This window comes from Cherax quadricarinatus, chromosome 9, assembly GCF_038502225.1.
Source record: "Cherax quadricarinatus isolate ZL_2023a chromosome 9, ASM3850222v1, whole genome shotgun sequence".
Classification (NCBI taxonomy): Eukaryota; Metazoa; Arthropoda; class Malacostraca; order Decapoda; family Parastacidae; genus Cherax; species Cherax quadricarinatus.
The window spans coordinates 58879034-58894502 of NC_091300.1; positions in this window are offsets into that span (position 1 = coordinate 58879034).

A 15469-nucleotide genomic window follows, 5' to 3' on the forward strand; every position below is an offset into this window, starting at 1 on the left:
TTAGTAACTGTTGTCAGGAAGGAAGGAAGCGATTTTCTTCGATTTCCAGCACTTGTCTTTTAAGCTAATTGCGTTCCATGTTGTCTAATTGCGTTCCATGTTATCTAATTGCGTTCTATGTTGTCTAATTGCGTTCCATGTTGTCTAATTGCGTTCCATGTTATCTAATTGCGTTCTATGTTGTCTAATTGCGTTCCATGTTGTCTAATTGCGTTCCTTGTAGTTTAATTGCGTTCCATGTTGTCTAATTTCGATCCACGTAGTCTAAATTGTGAATCTATGTTGACTTTAAAACAAAGTTTCAAACCACATGAGTAGCTCTGACGAAGCTATTAGAAAATCAACAAGAGAAAAATAAGAAATCTTTTATAAGAATTATTCATTTTATACTGGAATAGCCAGATATGTGCACACATCATGAATAAAATAGCTGTCCGAACTGCTTAAAAATCATATTTCTCCTCTCGCCCCTTTCTAACGCCCTCACACAAACGTGCTGGATGGTCAAGCACCAACTACTTAAAACCCTCTTCCACAATCTCTTCAGGATAACCATCACCTCACTTTCTTTTACTGAAGACTTGTGCACACTTTCTTACTTTTTTTCCAATTCATGGCAATTAAAAAAACCAGTACAACTCCTGTGCCCTCTGGATAAGATATTAGATAAGCACAAGTTGTGTAACGTCTACTTGAATTTCCTTGCATAATATCCACACGATACATCTCTCAAACAGCTTTTCCACCGTTTAACTTCCCCTCCTCTCTCTCTCTCTCTCTCTCTCTCTCTCTCTCTCTCTCTCTCTCTCTATCTCTCTCTCTCTCTCTTTTACACAGGGTTTAACAAGGTTAGGTTAAGGATCCCTGGCTTTATTGACAAGCTAAGAGCTGTTACCTACATCAGCTCATTTGAAAGCATTTTTATTGTTTGAAACATATAAGTAGGGAACCGCTGGTATAGACGATGCTAGTGTGTTAGTGGACCGCTGGTATATATATACGATGCTGGTGTGTAAATGGACCCCTGGTATAGACGATGCTGGTGTGTTAGTGGACCCCTGGTATAGACGATGCTGGTGTGTTAGTGGACCCCTGGTATAGACGATGCTGGTGTGTTAGTGGACCCCTGGTATAGACGATGCTGGTGTGTTAGTGGACCCCTGGTATATACGATGCTGGTGTGTTAGTGGACCCCTGGTATAGACGATGCTGGTGTCTTAGTGGACCCCTGGTATATACGATGCTGGTGTGATAGTGGACCCCTGGTATAGACGATGCTAGTGTGTTAGTGGACCCCTGGTATAGACGATGCTAGTGTGTTAGTGGACCCCTGGTATAGACGATGCTGGTGAGTTAGTGGACCCCTGGTATAGACGATCCTGGTGTGTTAGTGGACCGCTGGTATAGACGATGCTGGTGTGTTAGTGGACCCCTGGTATAGACGATGCTGGTGTGTTAGAGGACCCCTGGTATAGACGATGCTGGTGTGTTAGTGGACCGCTGGTATAGACGATGCTGGTGTGTTAGTGGACCGATGGTATAGACGATGCTGGTGTGTTAGTGGACCGCTGGTATAGACGATGCTGGTGTGTTAGTGGACCGCTGGTATAGACGATGCTGGTGAGTTACTGGACCGCTGGTATAGACGTTGCTGGTGAGTTAGTGGACCCCTGGTATAGACGATGCTGGTGTGTTAGTGGACCCCTGGCATAGACAGTGCTGGGGTGTTAGTGGACCCCTGGTATAGACGATGCTGGTGTGTTAGTGGACCCCTGGTATAGACGATGCTGGTGTGTTAGTGGACCCCTGGTATAGACGATGCTGGTGTGTTAGTGGACCCCTGGTATAGACGATGCTGGTGTGTTAGTGGACCCCTGGCATAGACAGTGCTGGGGTGTTAGTGGACCCCTGGTATAGACGGTGTTGGTGTGTTAGTGGACCCCTGGTATAGACGGTGCTGGTGTGTTAGTGGACCCCTGGTACAGACGATGCTGGTGTGTTAGTGGACCCCTGGTATAGACGATGCTGGTGTGTTAGTGGACCCCTGGTATATACGATGCTGGTGTGTCAGTGGACCGCTGGTATAGACGATGCTGGTGTGTTAGTGGACCGCTGGTATATACGATGCTGGTGTGTTAGTGGACCCCTGGTATGGAGACTGCTGGTGTGTTAGTGGACCGCTGGTATAGACGATGCTGGTGTGTTAGTGGACCCCTAGTATAGACTATGCTGGTGTGTTAGTGGACCGCTGGTATAGACGATGCTGGTGTGTTAGTGGACCCCTAGTATAGACTATGCTGGTGTGTTAGTGGACCGCTGGTATAGACGATGCTGGTGTGTTAGTGGACCGCTGGTATAGACGATGCTGGTGTGTTAGTGGACCCCTGGTATAGACGATGCTAGTGTGTTAGTGGACCCCTGGTATAGACGATGCTTGTGTGTTAGTAGACCCCTGGTATAGAGGCTGCTGGTGTGTTAGTGGACCCCTGGTATAGAGGCTGCTGGTGTGTTAGTGGACCCCTGGTATAGACGATGCTGGTGAGTTAGTGGACCCCTGGTATAGAGGCTGCTGGTGTGTTAGTGGACCCCTGGTATAGACGAAGCTGGTGTGTTAGTGGACCCCTGATATAGACGATGCTGGTGGGTTAGTGGACCCCTGGTATAGACAGTGCTGGTGTGTTAGTGGACCCCTGGTATAGAGGCTGCTGGTGTGTTAGTGGACCCCTGGTATAGACGAAGCTGGTGCGTTAGTGGACCCCTGGTATAGACGATGCTGGTGGGTTAGTGGACCCCTGGTATAGACAGTGCTGGTGTGTTAGTGGACCCCTGGTATAGACGGTGTTGGTGTGTTAGTGGACCTCTGGTATTGACGGTGCTGGTGTGTTAGGGGACCGCTGGTATAGACGATGCTGGTGTGTTAGTGGAACCCTTTTATAGACGAAGCTGGTGTGTTAGTGGACTCCTGGTATAGACGATGCTAGTGTGTTAGTGGACCCCTGGTATAGACGATGCTGGTGAGTTAGTAAACCCCTGGTATAGACGATGCTGGTGTGTTAGAGGACCCCTGGTATAGACGATGCTGGTGTGTTAGTGGACCCCTGGTATAGACGATGCTGGTGTGTTAGTGGACCCCTGGTATAGACGGTGCTAGTGTGTTAGTGGACCCCTGGTATAGAGGCTGCTGGTGTGTTAGTGGACCCCTGGTATAAACGGTGTTGGTGTGTTAGTGGACCCCTGGTATAGACGGTGCTGGTGTGTTAGTGGACCGCTGGTATAGACGATGCTGGTGTGTTAGTGGACCCCTGGTATAGACGGTGCTGGTGTGTTAGTGGACCCCTGGTATAGACGGTGCTGGTGTGTTAGTGGACCCCTGGTATAGAGGTCCTGGTGTGTTAGTGGACCCCTGGTGTAGAGGGTGCTGGTGTGTTAGTGGACCCCTGGTATAGACGATGCTGGTGTGCTAGTGGACCTCTGGTATAGACGATGCTGGTGTGTTAGTGGACCCCTGGTATAGACGATGCTGGTGTGTTAGTGGACCCCTGGTATAGACGATGCTGGTGTGTTAGCGGACCCCTGGTGTAGACAATGCTGATGTGTTAGTGGACCCATGGTATAGAGGCTGCTGGTGTGTTAGTGGACCCCTGGTATAGACGATGCTGATGTGTTAGTGGACTCCTGGTATAGACAAGACTGATTTGTTAGTGGACCCCTGGTATAGAGGGTGTTGGTGTGTTAGTGGAAACCTGGTATAGAGGGTGCTGGTGTGTTAGTGGACCCCTGGTATAGACGATGCTGGTGTGTTAGTCGACCTCTGGTGTAGACGATGCTGGTGTGTTAGTGGACCCTGGTATAGAGGGTGTTGGTGAGTTAGTGGACCCCTGGTATAGAGGGTGTTGGTGTGTTACTGGACCCCTGGTATAGAGGCTGCTGGTGTGTTAGTGGACCCCTGGTATAGAGGTTGCTGGTGTGTTAGTGGACCCCTGGTATAGAGGCTGCTGGTGTGTTAGTGAACCCCTGGTATAGAGGCTGCTGGTGTGTTAGTGGACCCCTGGTACAGAGGCTGCTGGTGTGTTAGTGGACCCCTGGTATAGACGGTGCTGGTGTGTTAGTGGACCCCTGGTATAGAGGTCCTGGTGTGTTAGTGGACCCCTGGTGTAGAGGGTGCTGGTGTGTTAGTGGACCCCTGGTATAGACGATGCTGGTGTGTTAGTGGACCCCTGGTATAGACGATGCTGGTGTGTTAGTGGACCCCTGGTATAGACGATGCTGGTGTGTTAGTGGACCCCTGGTGTAGACAATGCTGATGTGTTAGTGGACCCATGGTATAGAGGGTGCTGGTGTGTTAGTGGACCCCTGGTATAGACGATGCTGGTGTGTTAGTGGACCCCTGGTATAGACGATGCTAATGTGTTAGTGGACTCCTGGTATAGACAAGACTGATTTGTTAGTGGATCCCTGGTATAGAGGGTGTTGGTGTGTTAGTGGAAACCTGGTATAGAGGGTGCTGGTGTGTCAGTGGACCCCTGGTATAGACGATGCTGGTGTGTTAGTCGACCTCTGGTGTAGACGATGCTGGTGTGTTAGTGGACCCCTGGTATAGAGGGTGTTGGTGAGTTAGTGGACCCCTGGTATAGAGGGTGTTGGTGTGTTACTGGACCCCTGGTATAGAGGCTGCTGGTGTATTAGTGGACCCCTGGTATAGAGGTTGCTGGTGTGTTAGTGGACCCCTGGTATAGAGGCTGCTGGTGTGTTAGTGAACCCCTGGTATAGAGGCTGCTGGTGCGTTAGTGGACCCCTGGTACAGAGGCTACTGGTGTGTTAGTGGACCCCTGGTACAGAGGCTGCTGGTGTGTTAGTGGTCCCTTGGTACAGAGGCTGCTGGTGTGTTAGTGGACCCTTGGTACAGAGGCTGCTGGTGTTTTAGTGGACCCCTGGTACAGAGGCTGCTGGTGTGTTAGTGGGTGGACCCCTGGTACAGAGGCTGCTGGTGCGTTAGTGGACCCCTGGTACAGAGGCTGCTGGTGTGTTAGTGGACCCCTGGTACAGAGGCTGCTGGTGTGTTAGTGAACCCCTGGTATAGAGGGTGCTGGTGTGTTAGTGGACCCCTGGTACAGAGGCTGCTGGTGTGATAGTGGACCCCTGGTACAGAGGCTGCTGGTGTGTTAGTGTACCCCTGGTATAGAGGCTGCTGGTGTGTTAGTGGACCCCTGGTACAGAGGCTGCTGGTGTGTTAGTGGACCCCTGGTACAGAGGCTGCTGGTGTGTTAGTGGACCCCTGGTGTAGACAATGCTGATGTGTTAGTGGACCCATGGTATAGAGGGTGCTGGTGTGTTAGTGGACCCCTGGTATAGACGATGCTGGTGTGTTAGTGGACCCCTGGTATAGACGATGCTAATGTGTTAGTGGACTCCTGGTATAGACAAGACTGATTTGTTAGTGGATCCCTGGTATAGAGGGTGTTGGTGTGTTAGTGGAAACCTGGTATAGAGGGTGCTGGTGTGTCAGTGGACCCCTGGTATAGACGATGCTGGTGTGTTAGTCGACCTCTGGTGTAGACGATGCTGGTGTGTTAGTGGACCCCTGGTATAGAGGGTGTTGGTGAGTTAGTGGACCCCTGGCATAGAGGATGTTGGTGTGTTACTGGACCCCTGGTATAGAGGCTGCTGGTGTGTTAGTGGACCCCTGGTATAGAGGTTGCTGGTGTGTTAGTGGACCCCTGGTATAGAGGCTGCTGGTGTGTTAGTGAACCCCTGGTATAGAGGCTGCTGGTGTGTTAGTGGACCCCTGGTACAGAGGCTGCTGGTGTGTTAGTGGACCCCTGGTACAGAGGCTGCTGGTTTGTTAGTGGTCCCTTGGTACAGAGGCTGCTTGTGTGTTAGTGGACCCTTGGTACAGAGGCTGCTGGTGTTTTAGTGGACCCCTGGTACAGAGGCTGCTGGTGTGTTAGTGGACCCCTGGTACAGAGGCTGCTGGTGCGTTAGTGGACCCCTGGTACAGAGGCTGCTGGTGTGTTAGTGGACCCCTGGTACAGAGGCTGCTGGTGTGTTAGTGGACCCCTGGTACAGAGGCTGCTGGTGTGTTAGTGGACCCCTGGTATAGAGGGTGCTGGTGTGTTAGTGGACCCCTGGTACAGAGGCTGCTGGTGTGATAGTGGACCCCTGGTACAGAGGCTGCTGGTGTGTTAGTGTACCCCTGGTATAGAGGCTGCTGGTGTGTTAGTGGACCCCTGGTACAGAGGCTGCTGGTGTGTTAGTGGACCCCTGGTACAGAGGCTGCTGGTGTGTTAGTGGACCCCTGGTATAGAGGCTGCTGGTGTGTTAGTGGACCTCTGGTACAGAGGCTGCTGGTGTGTTAGTGGGCCCCTGGTATAGAGGCTGCTGGTGTGTTAGTGGACCCCTAGTAGAGAGGCTGCTGGTGTGTTAGTGGACCCCTGGTACAGAGGCTGTTGGTGTGTTAGTTGACCCCTGGTACAGAGGCTGCTGGTGTGTTAGTGGACCCCTAGTATAGAGGCTGCTGGTGTGTTAGTGGACCCCTAGTATAGAGGCTGCTGGTGTGTTAGTGGACCCTTGGTACAGAGGCTGCTGGTGTGTTAGTGGACCCCTGGTACAGAGGCTGCTGGTGTGTTAGTGGACCCCTAGTATAGAGGCTGCTGGTGTGTTAGTGGACCCCTAGTATAGAGGCTGCTGGTGTGTTAGTGGACCCTTGGTACAGAGGCTGCTGGTGTGTTAGTGGACCCCTGGTACAGAGGCTGCTGGTGTGTTAGTGGACCCCTAGTATAGAGGCTGCTGGTGTGTTAGTGGACCCCTAGTATAGAGGCTGCTGGTGTGTTAGTGGACCTTTGGTACAGAGGCTGCTGGTGTGTTAGTGGACCCCTGGTACAGAGGCTGCTGGTGTGTTAGTGGACCCCTAGTATAGAGGCTGCTGGTGTGTTAGTGGACCCCTAGTATAGAGGCTGCTGGTGTGTTAGTGGACCCTTGGTACAGAGGCTGCTGGTGTGTTAGTGGACCCCTGGTACAGAGGCTGCTGGTGTGTTAGTGGACCCCTAGTATAGAGGCTGCTGGTGTGTTAGTGGACCCTTGGTACAGAGGCTGCTGGTGTGTTAGTGGACCCCTGGTACAGAGGCTGTTGGTGTGTTAGATATATTGAATAATCATGGCTGATAATTAGAGAAGTTATGCTTCATTACCTTTGATTCTACAAATTTTAAAAGCAAGACATCTTTTTTGGTTCAGTAAGGTTCTCAAACTTTTTATAGATTTTATTAAATATCCACTTACAATACTTTTATGAAAAACATAAATAAAGGCTTTATATTACTGATAATTGGTCGCTTTCTAGTGACTTGTGGAATTAATAATGGCAAAACTGGTACAAGCCAGAATCATGCTAGATTCTAGAAGGGTATCAGTACATTGAACCTCTAGTATTCTCTGATAGTTGTTTATACTAATAGATTTTATTTTTGTAACATTACGGTGTCCAATACTTAGGTTAAGAGTATTACCAAGACTGAAGTAGTAACAGTATTATGGAAAATTAAATTTACCTGGATGAATCTCATTAGATACATACCAGTAAATGGTAACAAAGATAATTATTCTTTATCAAGATTACAGAGACAAGTAGGAATTTTAGGACACCTAGGTTGCAAAAAATGTCCCCCTTCGATACATACTACTGTCATACCCACAAGTCACTCTTGACCTATATTAATTTCATATGAAATATACATCTCCAGGAATTCTGGTAAAAGCATTAATATAAATATGTGGGCTGTATATTAAAATTAATAAATGATTACATATACAAATTTATGTAACAGAAGGAGAATTTATAATCATAACACTCACCAATTTGTCTGGAGATTACTGTGTATCATACACAAACCCCTGCCTAAATATGAAGAAAATACTGGCCAGAATCTCAACATAAATAGACAACTTAGCTGGGGCTTCAAAGCTGTCCTGTCCATCTGCTTAATGCTCACGTTATGCAGGACAGCAAATCCAACAATTTCGGCTTCGAAAATTTATGCACATTTTACTAACGTGCTTTTACCACATTCAAAACAATGGCATCTGCTCCATGCTCGTCAGCGCAGGCGCAGAGCTTCCCTGTCGGTTCTCTTCTTTAAAACACACTTTAGAGCAATAGTAATGTATTAATCAGGTATATTTACATTATAAAAATTATACAGCATAATTTTGGGAAATTATTTTCCAGAAGTATTTTGACACCCAACACTCAGTCACACTGACAATATTGCCACACCAGCTCAGTCACACTTACAGTAATACCACACCAATAGCGCTGTCACACAGTAATACCACACCTATAGCGCTGTCACACAGTAATACCACACCAGTATTGCTATTACTCAGTAATACCACACCAATAGCACTGTCACACAGTAATACCACACCGATAGCGCTGTTACACAGTAATACCACACCAATATTGCTATTACTCAGTAATACCACACCAATAGCACTGTCACACAGTAATACCATACCGATAGCGCTGTCACACAGTAATACCACACCAGAAGCACTGTCACTCAGTAATACCACACCAATAGCGCTGTCACTCAGTAATACCACACCAATAGCACTGTCACACAGTAATACCACACCAATAGCACTGTTACACAGTAATACCCCACCAATAGCGCTGTCACACAGAAATACCACACCAATAGCACTGTCACACAGTAATACCACACCAATAGCACTGTTACACAGTAATACCCCACCAATAGCGCTGTCACACAGTAATACCACACCAATAGCGCTGTCACTCAGTAATACCACACCAATAGCGCTGTCACACAGTAATACCACACCAATAGGGCTGTCACTCAGTAATACCACACCAATAGCGCTGTCACACAGTAATACCACACCAATAGCGCTGTCACTCAGTAATACCACACCAATAGCGCTGTCACTCAGTAATACCACACCAATAGCACTGTCACACAGTAATACCACACCAATAGCGCTGTCACTCAGTAATACCATACCAATAGCGCTGTCACTCAGTAATACCACACCAATAGCGCTGTCACACAGTAATACCACACCAATAGCGCTGTCACACAGTAATACCACACCAATAGCGCTGTCACTTAGTAATACCACACCAATAGCGCTGTCACACAGTAATACCACACCAATAGCACTGTCACACAGTAATACCACACCAATAGCGCTGTCACTTAGTAATACCACACCAATAGCGCTGTCACACAGTAATACCACACCAATAGCGCTGTCACTTAGTAATACCACACCAATTGCGCTGTCACTTAGTAATACCACACCAATAGCGCTGTCACTCAGTAATACCACACCAATAGCACTGTCACACAGTAATACCATACCAATAGCGCTGTCACACAGTAATACCACACCAATAGCGCTGTCACTCAGTAATACCACACCAATAGCGCTGTCACTCAGTAATACCACAGTAATACCACAACAATAGCGCTGTCACACTGACAGTATTACAACAACCAATACAGTAACAGTACTAAAGGGTTCAACTCGACGAACAGCTTCAGTTTTACCATACATTGCAGAACGTTACACACTCTTACCATACACTGGAAAACGTTACACACTCTTACCATACACTGGAAAACGTTACACACTCTTACCATACACTGGAAAACGTTACACAAACACCACTGTCATACCTAACGCATCGTCACATTGACAGTATTATCGCACCCACGTTATGTCACAGTGTCATCGTTACTACACTCTCACAAAAGCAGCGACTGTTACAAAACTAACACGCATAACACTGCTATTATTAATTATCTTAACACGGTAACATTAGTTCCACGACTCGCACTCTAACTCAACGACAGTGTCACACTGGTTTACCGCACTTAGTTCTCCATTATAATGACATTGTTATCACACTACCACACCATCACGCTGACAGAATTACCACACCCAGCACAATATCACGCTGACAGCATAACGACAGCCAACACAATATCACGCTGACAGAATTACGACACCCAGCACAATATCACGCTGAGAGCATAACGACAGCCAACACAATATCACGTTGACAGCATAACGACACCCAGCACAATATCACGCTGACAGCATAACGACAGCCAACACAATATCACGCTGACAGCATAACGACAGCCAACACAATATCACGCTGACAGCATAACGACAGCCAACACAATATCACGCTGACAGCATAACGACACAATCACCCTAGTGGTATCACCAAATCTAATACATCATCACTCAACAATTCGTCACACTTACACCCTTGAAGGAGAGATGAGTATTGATGCTGGTTAAATAACATTCCATGGAGTTGAGGGTACCAGTTCCTACCTTAATCAAAGGTAATTTAAAAAAAAATTCCCGTGAGAATTTATTGCATTTTGTGATAAGTACATAGATACTCGTATGATGTGATGATGGTGATAATAATGATGATAATAATAATAACAATAACACTGATTTCAGAGCTAAATTATTTCAATATCACAGTCTCTCTTCTGTATTGATATTCGAGTCTATTATAAATAAGTTGTGCAGGGAAGTTTGCGAACTAATTCTGGGTTATGTCTCGGTGATCAGATATCCCCTCACTTTGTATACTAACTTTAAGGGATTCCATCCAGTGTTCTCAAGTTGAGGGAGGATAAGTTTGTGCTGCTGTACCCTGGGGGAATCTGTAATGGTGATGGGGATGATTGTGAGAGTGGTCGTGATGGTGGGAAGGATGATTTTGAAGCTGGAAGTGATGGTGGAGAAGATTTTGAAGCTTGAAGTGATGGTGGAGAAGATTTTGAAGCTTGAAGTGATCGTAGGGATGATTTTGAACCTGGAAGTGATTGTGGGGATGATTTTGAAGCTGGAAGTGATCGTGGGGATGATACTGGCAGGGATAATTGCATGTGTGGCATTGAGGGTGATGGTGATAGTGGTGTATTGGTGAATGTTGGGTGAATGTGGTGGTAATTGCAATCAGTTGTGCGTTGTTGGTGACTGTGGTGAACATAGTGGTGATGATGGAAGTGATGATTACGGTGATGGTGACTGGTATATTTGCGTTTTTCAGCTGTTAAACAGGTAAAACAATAAGCTTAATTAAATCGAGAAACCATCGATATAAACCACGAATTATGACAGTAATCATAACACAAGAGAAAAATGACATTCACGAAATTCCAAAGTCAAAATTATTAATTTTCTTACGTAAAATTCATCTACAAAATAAATATTCCGAGCAAACCATGTACACAAGTGAGGTTTATACTTGAAGATCAGAGAGAAATGAACGACATCGCTAAATAAGGAATCGGTGATCGCCACTGCGATACACTGCATGAGAGTGGAAGATCCAGATATATTCTCGATTATCTTTCTCCATTCTACTTGTTATATGGATCACTTTAATACATGCACTTCAGACCAGTGAGACAACACCAGACCAGTGAGACAACACCAGACCAGTGAGACAACACCAGACCAGTGAGACAACACCAGACCAGTGAGACAACACCAGACCAGTGAGACAACACCAGACCAGTGAGGCAACACCAGACCAGTGAGACAACACCAGACCAGTGAGACAACACCAGACCAGTGAGACAACACCAGACCAGTGAGACAACACCAGACCAGTGAGACAACACCAGACCAGTGAGACAACACCAGACCAGTGAGACAACACCAGACCAGTGAGACAACACCAGACCAGTGAGACAACACCAGACCAGTGAGACAACACCAGACCAGTGGGACAACACCAGACCAGTGAGACAACACCAGACCAGTGAGGCAACACTAAACAAGTGAGACAACACCAGACCAGTGAGACAACACCAGACCAGTGAGACAACACCAGACCAGCGAGACAATACCAGACCAGTGAGACAACACCAGACCAGTGAGACAACACCAGACCAGTGAGACAACACCAGACCAGTGAGGCAACACTAGAGCAGTGAGACAACACCAGACCAGTGAGACAACACCAGACCAGTGAGACAACACCAGACTAGTGAGACAACACCAGACCAGTGAGACAACACCAGACCAGTGAGACAACACCAGACCAGTGAGACAACACCAGACCAGTGAGACAACACCAGACCAGTGAGACAACACCAGACCAGTGAGACAACACCAGACCAGTGAGACAACACCAGACCAGTGAGACAACACCAGACCAGTGAGACAACACCAGACCAGTGAGACAACACCAGACCAGTGAGACAACACCAGACCAGTGAGACAACACCAGACCAGTGGGACAACACCAGACCAGTGAGACAACACCAGACCAGTGAGGCAACACTAGACAAGTGAGACAACACCAGACCAGTGAGACAACACCAGACCAGCGAGACAACACCAGACCAGCGAGACAACACCAGACAAGTGAGACAACACCAGACCAGTGAGACAACACCAGACAAGTGAGACAACACCAGACCAGTGAGACAACACCAGACAATTGAGACAACACCAGACTAACACCAGACCAGTTAGGCAACACTAGACCAGTGAGTCAACACCAGACCAGTGAGACAACACCAGACCAGTGAGACAACACCAGACCAGTGAGACAACACCAGACCAGTGAGGCAACACCAGACAAGTGAGACAACACCAGACCAGTGAGACAACACCAGACCAGTGAGACAACACCAGACCAGTGAGACAACACCAGACCAGTGAGGCAACACTAAACAAGTGAGACAACACCAGACCAGTGAGACAACACCAGACCAGTGAGACAACACCAGACCAGCGAGACAATACCAGACCAGTGAGACAACACCAGACCAGTGAGACAACACCAGACCAGTGAGACAACACCAGACCAGTGAGGCAACACTAGACCAGTGAGACAACACCAGACCAGTGAGACAACACCAGACCAGTGAGACAACACCAGACTAGTGAGACAACACCAGACCAGTGAGACAACACCAGACCAGTGAGACAACACCAGACCAGTGAGGCAACACTAGACCAGTGAGACAACACCAGACCAGTGAGACAACACCAGACCAGTGAGACAACACCAGACCATTGAGACAACACCAGACCAGTGAGACAACACCAGACCAGTGAGACAACACCAGACCAGTGAGGCAACACCAGACCAGTGAGACAACACCAGACCAGTGAGACAACACCAGACCAGTGAGACAACACCAGACCAGTGAGACAACACCAGACCAGTGAGACAACACCAGACCAGTGAGACAACACCAGACCAGTGAGACAACACCAGACCAGTGAGACAACACCAGACCAGTGAGACAACACCAGACCAGTGAGACAACACCAGACCAGTGGGACAACACCAGACCAGTGAGACAACACCAGACCAGTGAGGCAACACTAGACAAGTGAGACAACACCAGACCAGTGAGACAACACCAGACCAGCGAGACAACACCAGACCAGCGAGACAACACCAGACAAGTGAGACAACACCAGACCAGTGAGACAACACCAGACAAGTGAGACAACACCAGACCAGTGAGACAACACCAGACAATTGAGACAACACCAGACTAACACCAGACCAGTTAGGCAACACTAGACCAGTGAGTCAACACCAGACCAGTGAGACAACACCAGACCAGTGAGACAACACCAGACCAGTGAGACAACACCAGACCAGTGAGGCAACACCAGACAAGTGAGACAACACCAGACCAGTGAGACAACACCAGACCAGTGAGACAACACCAGACCAGTGAGACAACACCAGACCAGTGAGACAACACCAGACCAGTGAGACAACACCAGACCAGTGAGACAACACCAGACAAGTGAGACAACACCAGACCAGTGAGACAACACCAGACCAGTGAGACAACACCAGACCAGTGAGACAACACCAGACCAGTGAGACAACACCAGACCAGTGAGACAACACCAGACCAGTGAGACAACACCAGACAAGTGAGACAACACCAGACCAGTGAGACAACACCAGACCAGTGAGACAACACCAGACCAGTGAGACAACACCAGACCAGTGAGACAACACCAGACCAGTGAGACAACACCAGACCAGTGAGGCAACAGACCAGTGAGACAACACCAGACCAGTGAGGCAACAGACCAGTGAGACAACACCAGACCAGTGAGACAACACCAGTGAAACTATTTTACGATGGCTTACCTTGGTGTTACCATAACTTAGTTTACTGTTTCAGAATTCGAGTTCAAGTTGCAGAAGGAGGAGGTTTTACTTCTCGAGTAAATCGCTTGGATAATTATAATGAATGAGTGGTACCAGGGGGTTAGTGAAGGGGAACAGGTTACCAGCTGTGAGGACGATGTTGGAAGCTGGAACTAATGACAAGTGGTTTTTCAATAAGGAGAAAAACATCAAATTGGGAAAGTTTAAATTAGCAGATTTAAAGGTAGGAAATTGCATTACTGTTCTGCAAGAGAAATATACGTGAAACTGTAAGTGAGGATAATGATATCAGTTCCTCTGCTGATGAAGGTAAGTATATCCATATTCTTGGTGACTCACAGATTAAATATATGGAATGTGGGTAGGTGAGACAGGTGTTTTTCAGGAGATGGTATTGATGACAGTCAACTGGTTGGATATTATCAAGTGGGGTAATGGGAAGAAGCCTATTGTGTGTGTTATTTTTGGTGGGTATGATACTGGGAAGAGCAGGAGACAAAAGCCGCTATTGCAGTACAGGACAGCTATGAGTTTAATTAGGTCTAAGGGAGGGGTCCCGATGTGCAGCCTTTATCACAGAAGAGCAATGGACAGTGAATGAATGTCTAGGAAAATTAGTATGAACCTCAGACTAGACAATTGCAAAGTACTTGCGATCCCTTTCATTGATAACTGGGACAATTTTTATGGCAAACATGATATGTATGCAAATGATTGAGTGTATATGTCTGTGGCAGCGGTGGTAGCATTAGTTAACTGTGTCGGAAGGGCCGTTGCTGAGTTGTCTAGGACTTTTAACTGATAGAAGATAAACTGGAGCACGAAGGATAAAAGCAGCCGAAAATACCAAGATACCTCAGGGAAATATTCAGATGACATGACTGTTTATCATTTAGTTATTAATAAATGCAAAGTAAATTATCATTAATCGAAGAGACACTAGAGGTCAACGAGTGACTAATAGCAAGGGCGCTAGAAAAACGATAAATGCACTAAGGGTCATTGCATGTGTAGGAAGCATTGATAATATTGATACTATGGAAACCTGATACAATCTGAAAAAAACAGAAATTCTTATTGAATGCCATAAAATTTATAAGTTGAGAAAGAAAAGGGAACGAATGGATTTGTTAGTTAAAAATAGGAAAGGAGAGTTATTAAATGGAGAGTTAGAGGTATAGGGAAGATGGAGGAAATATTTTGAGGAATTGTTAAATGTTGATGAAGATAGGGAAGCTTTGATTTCGTGTATAG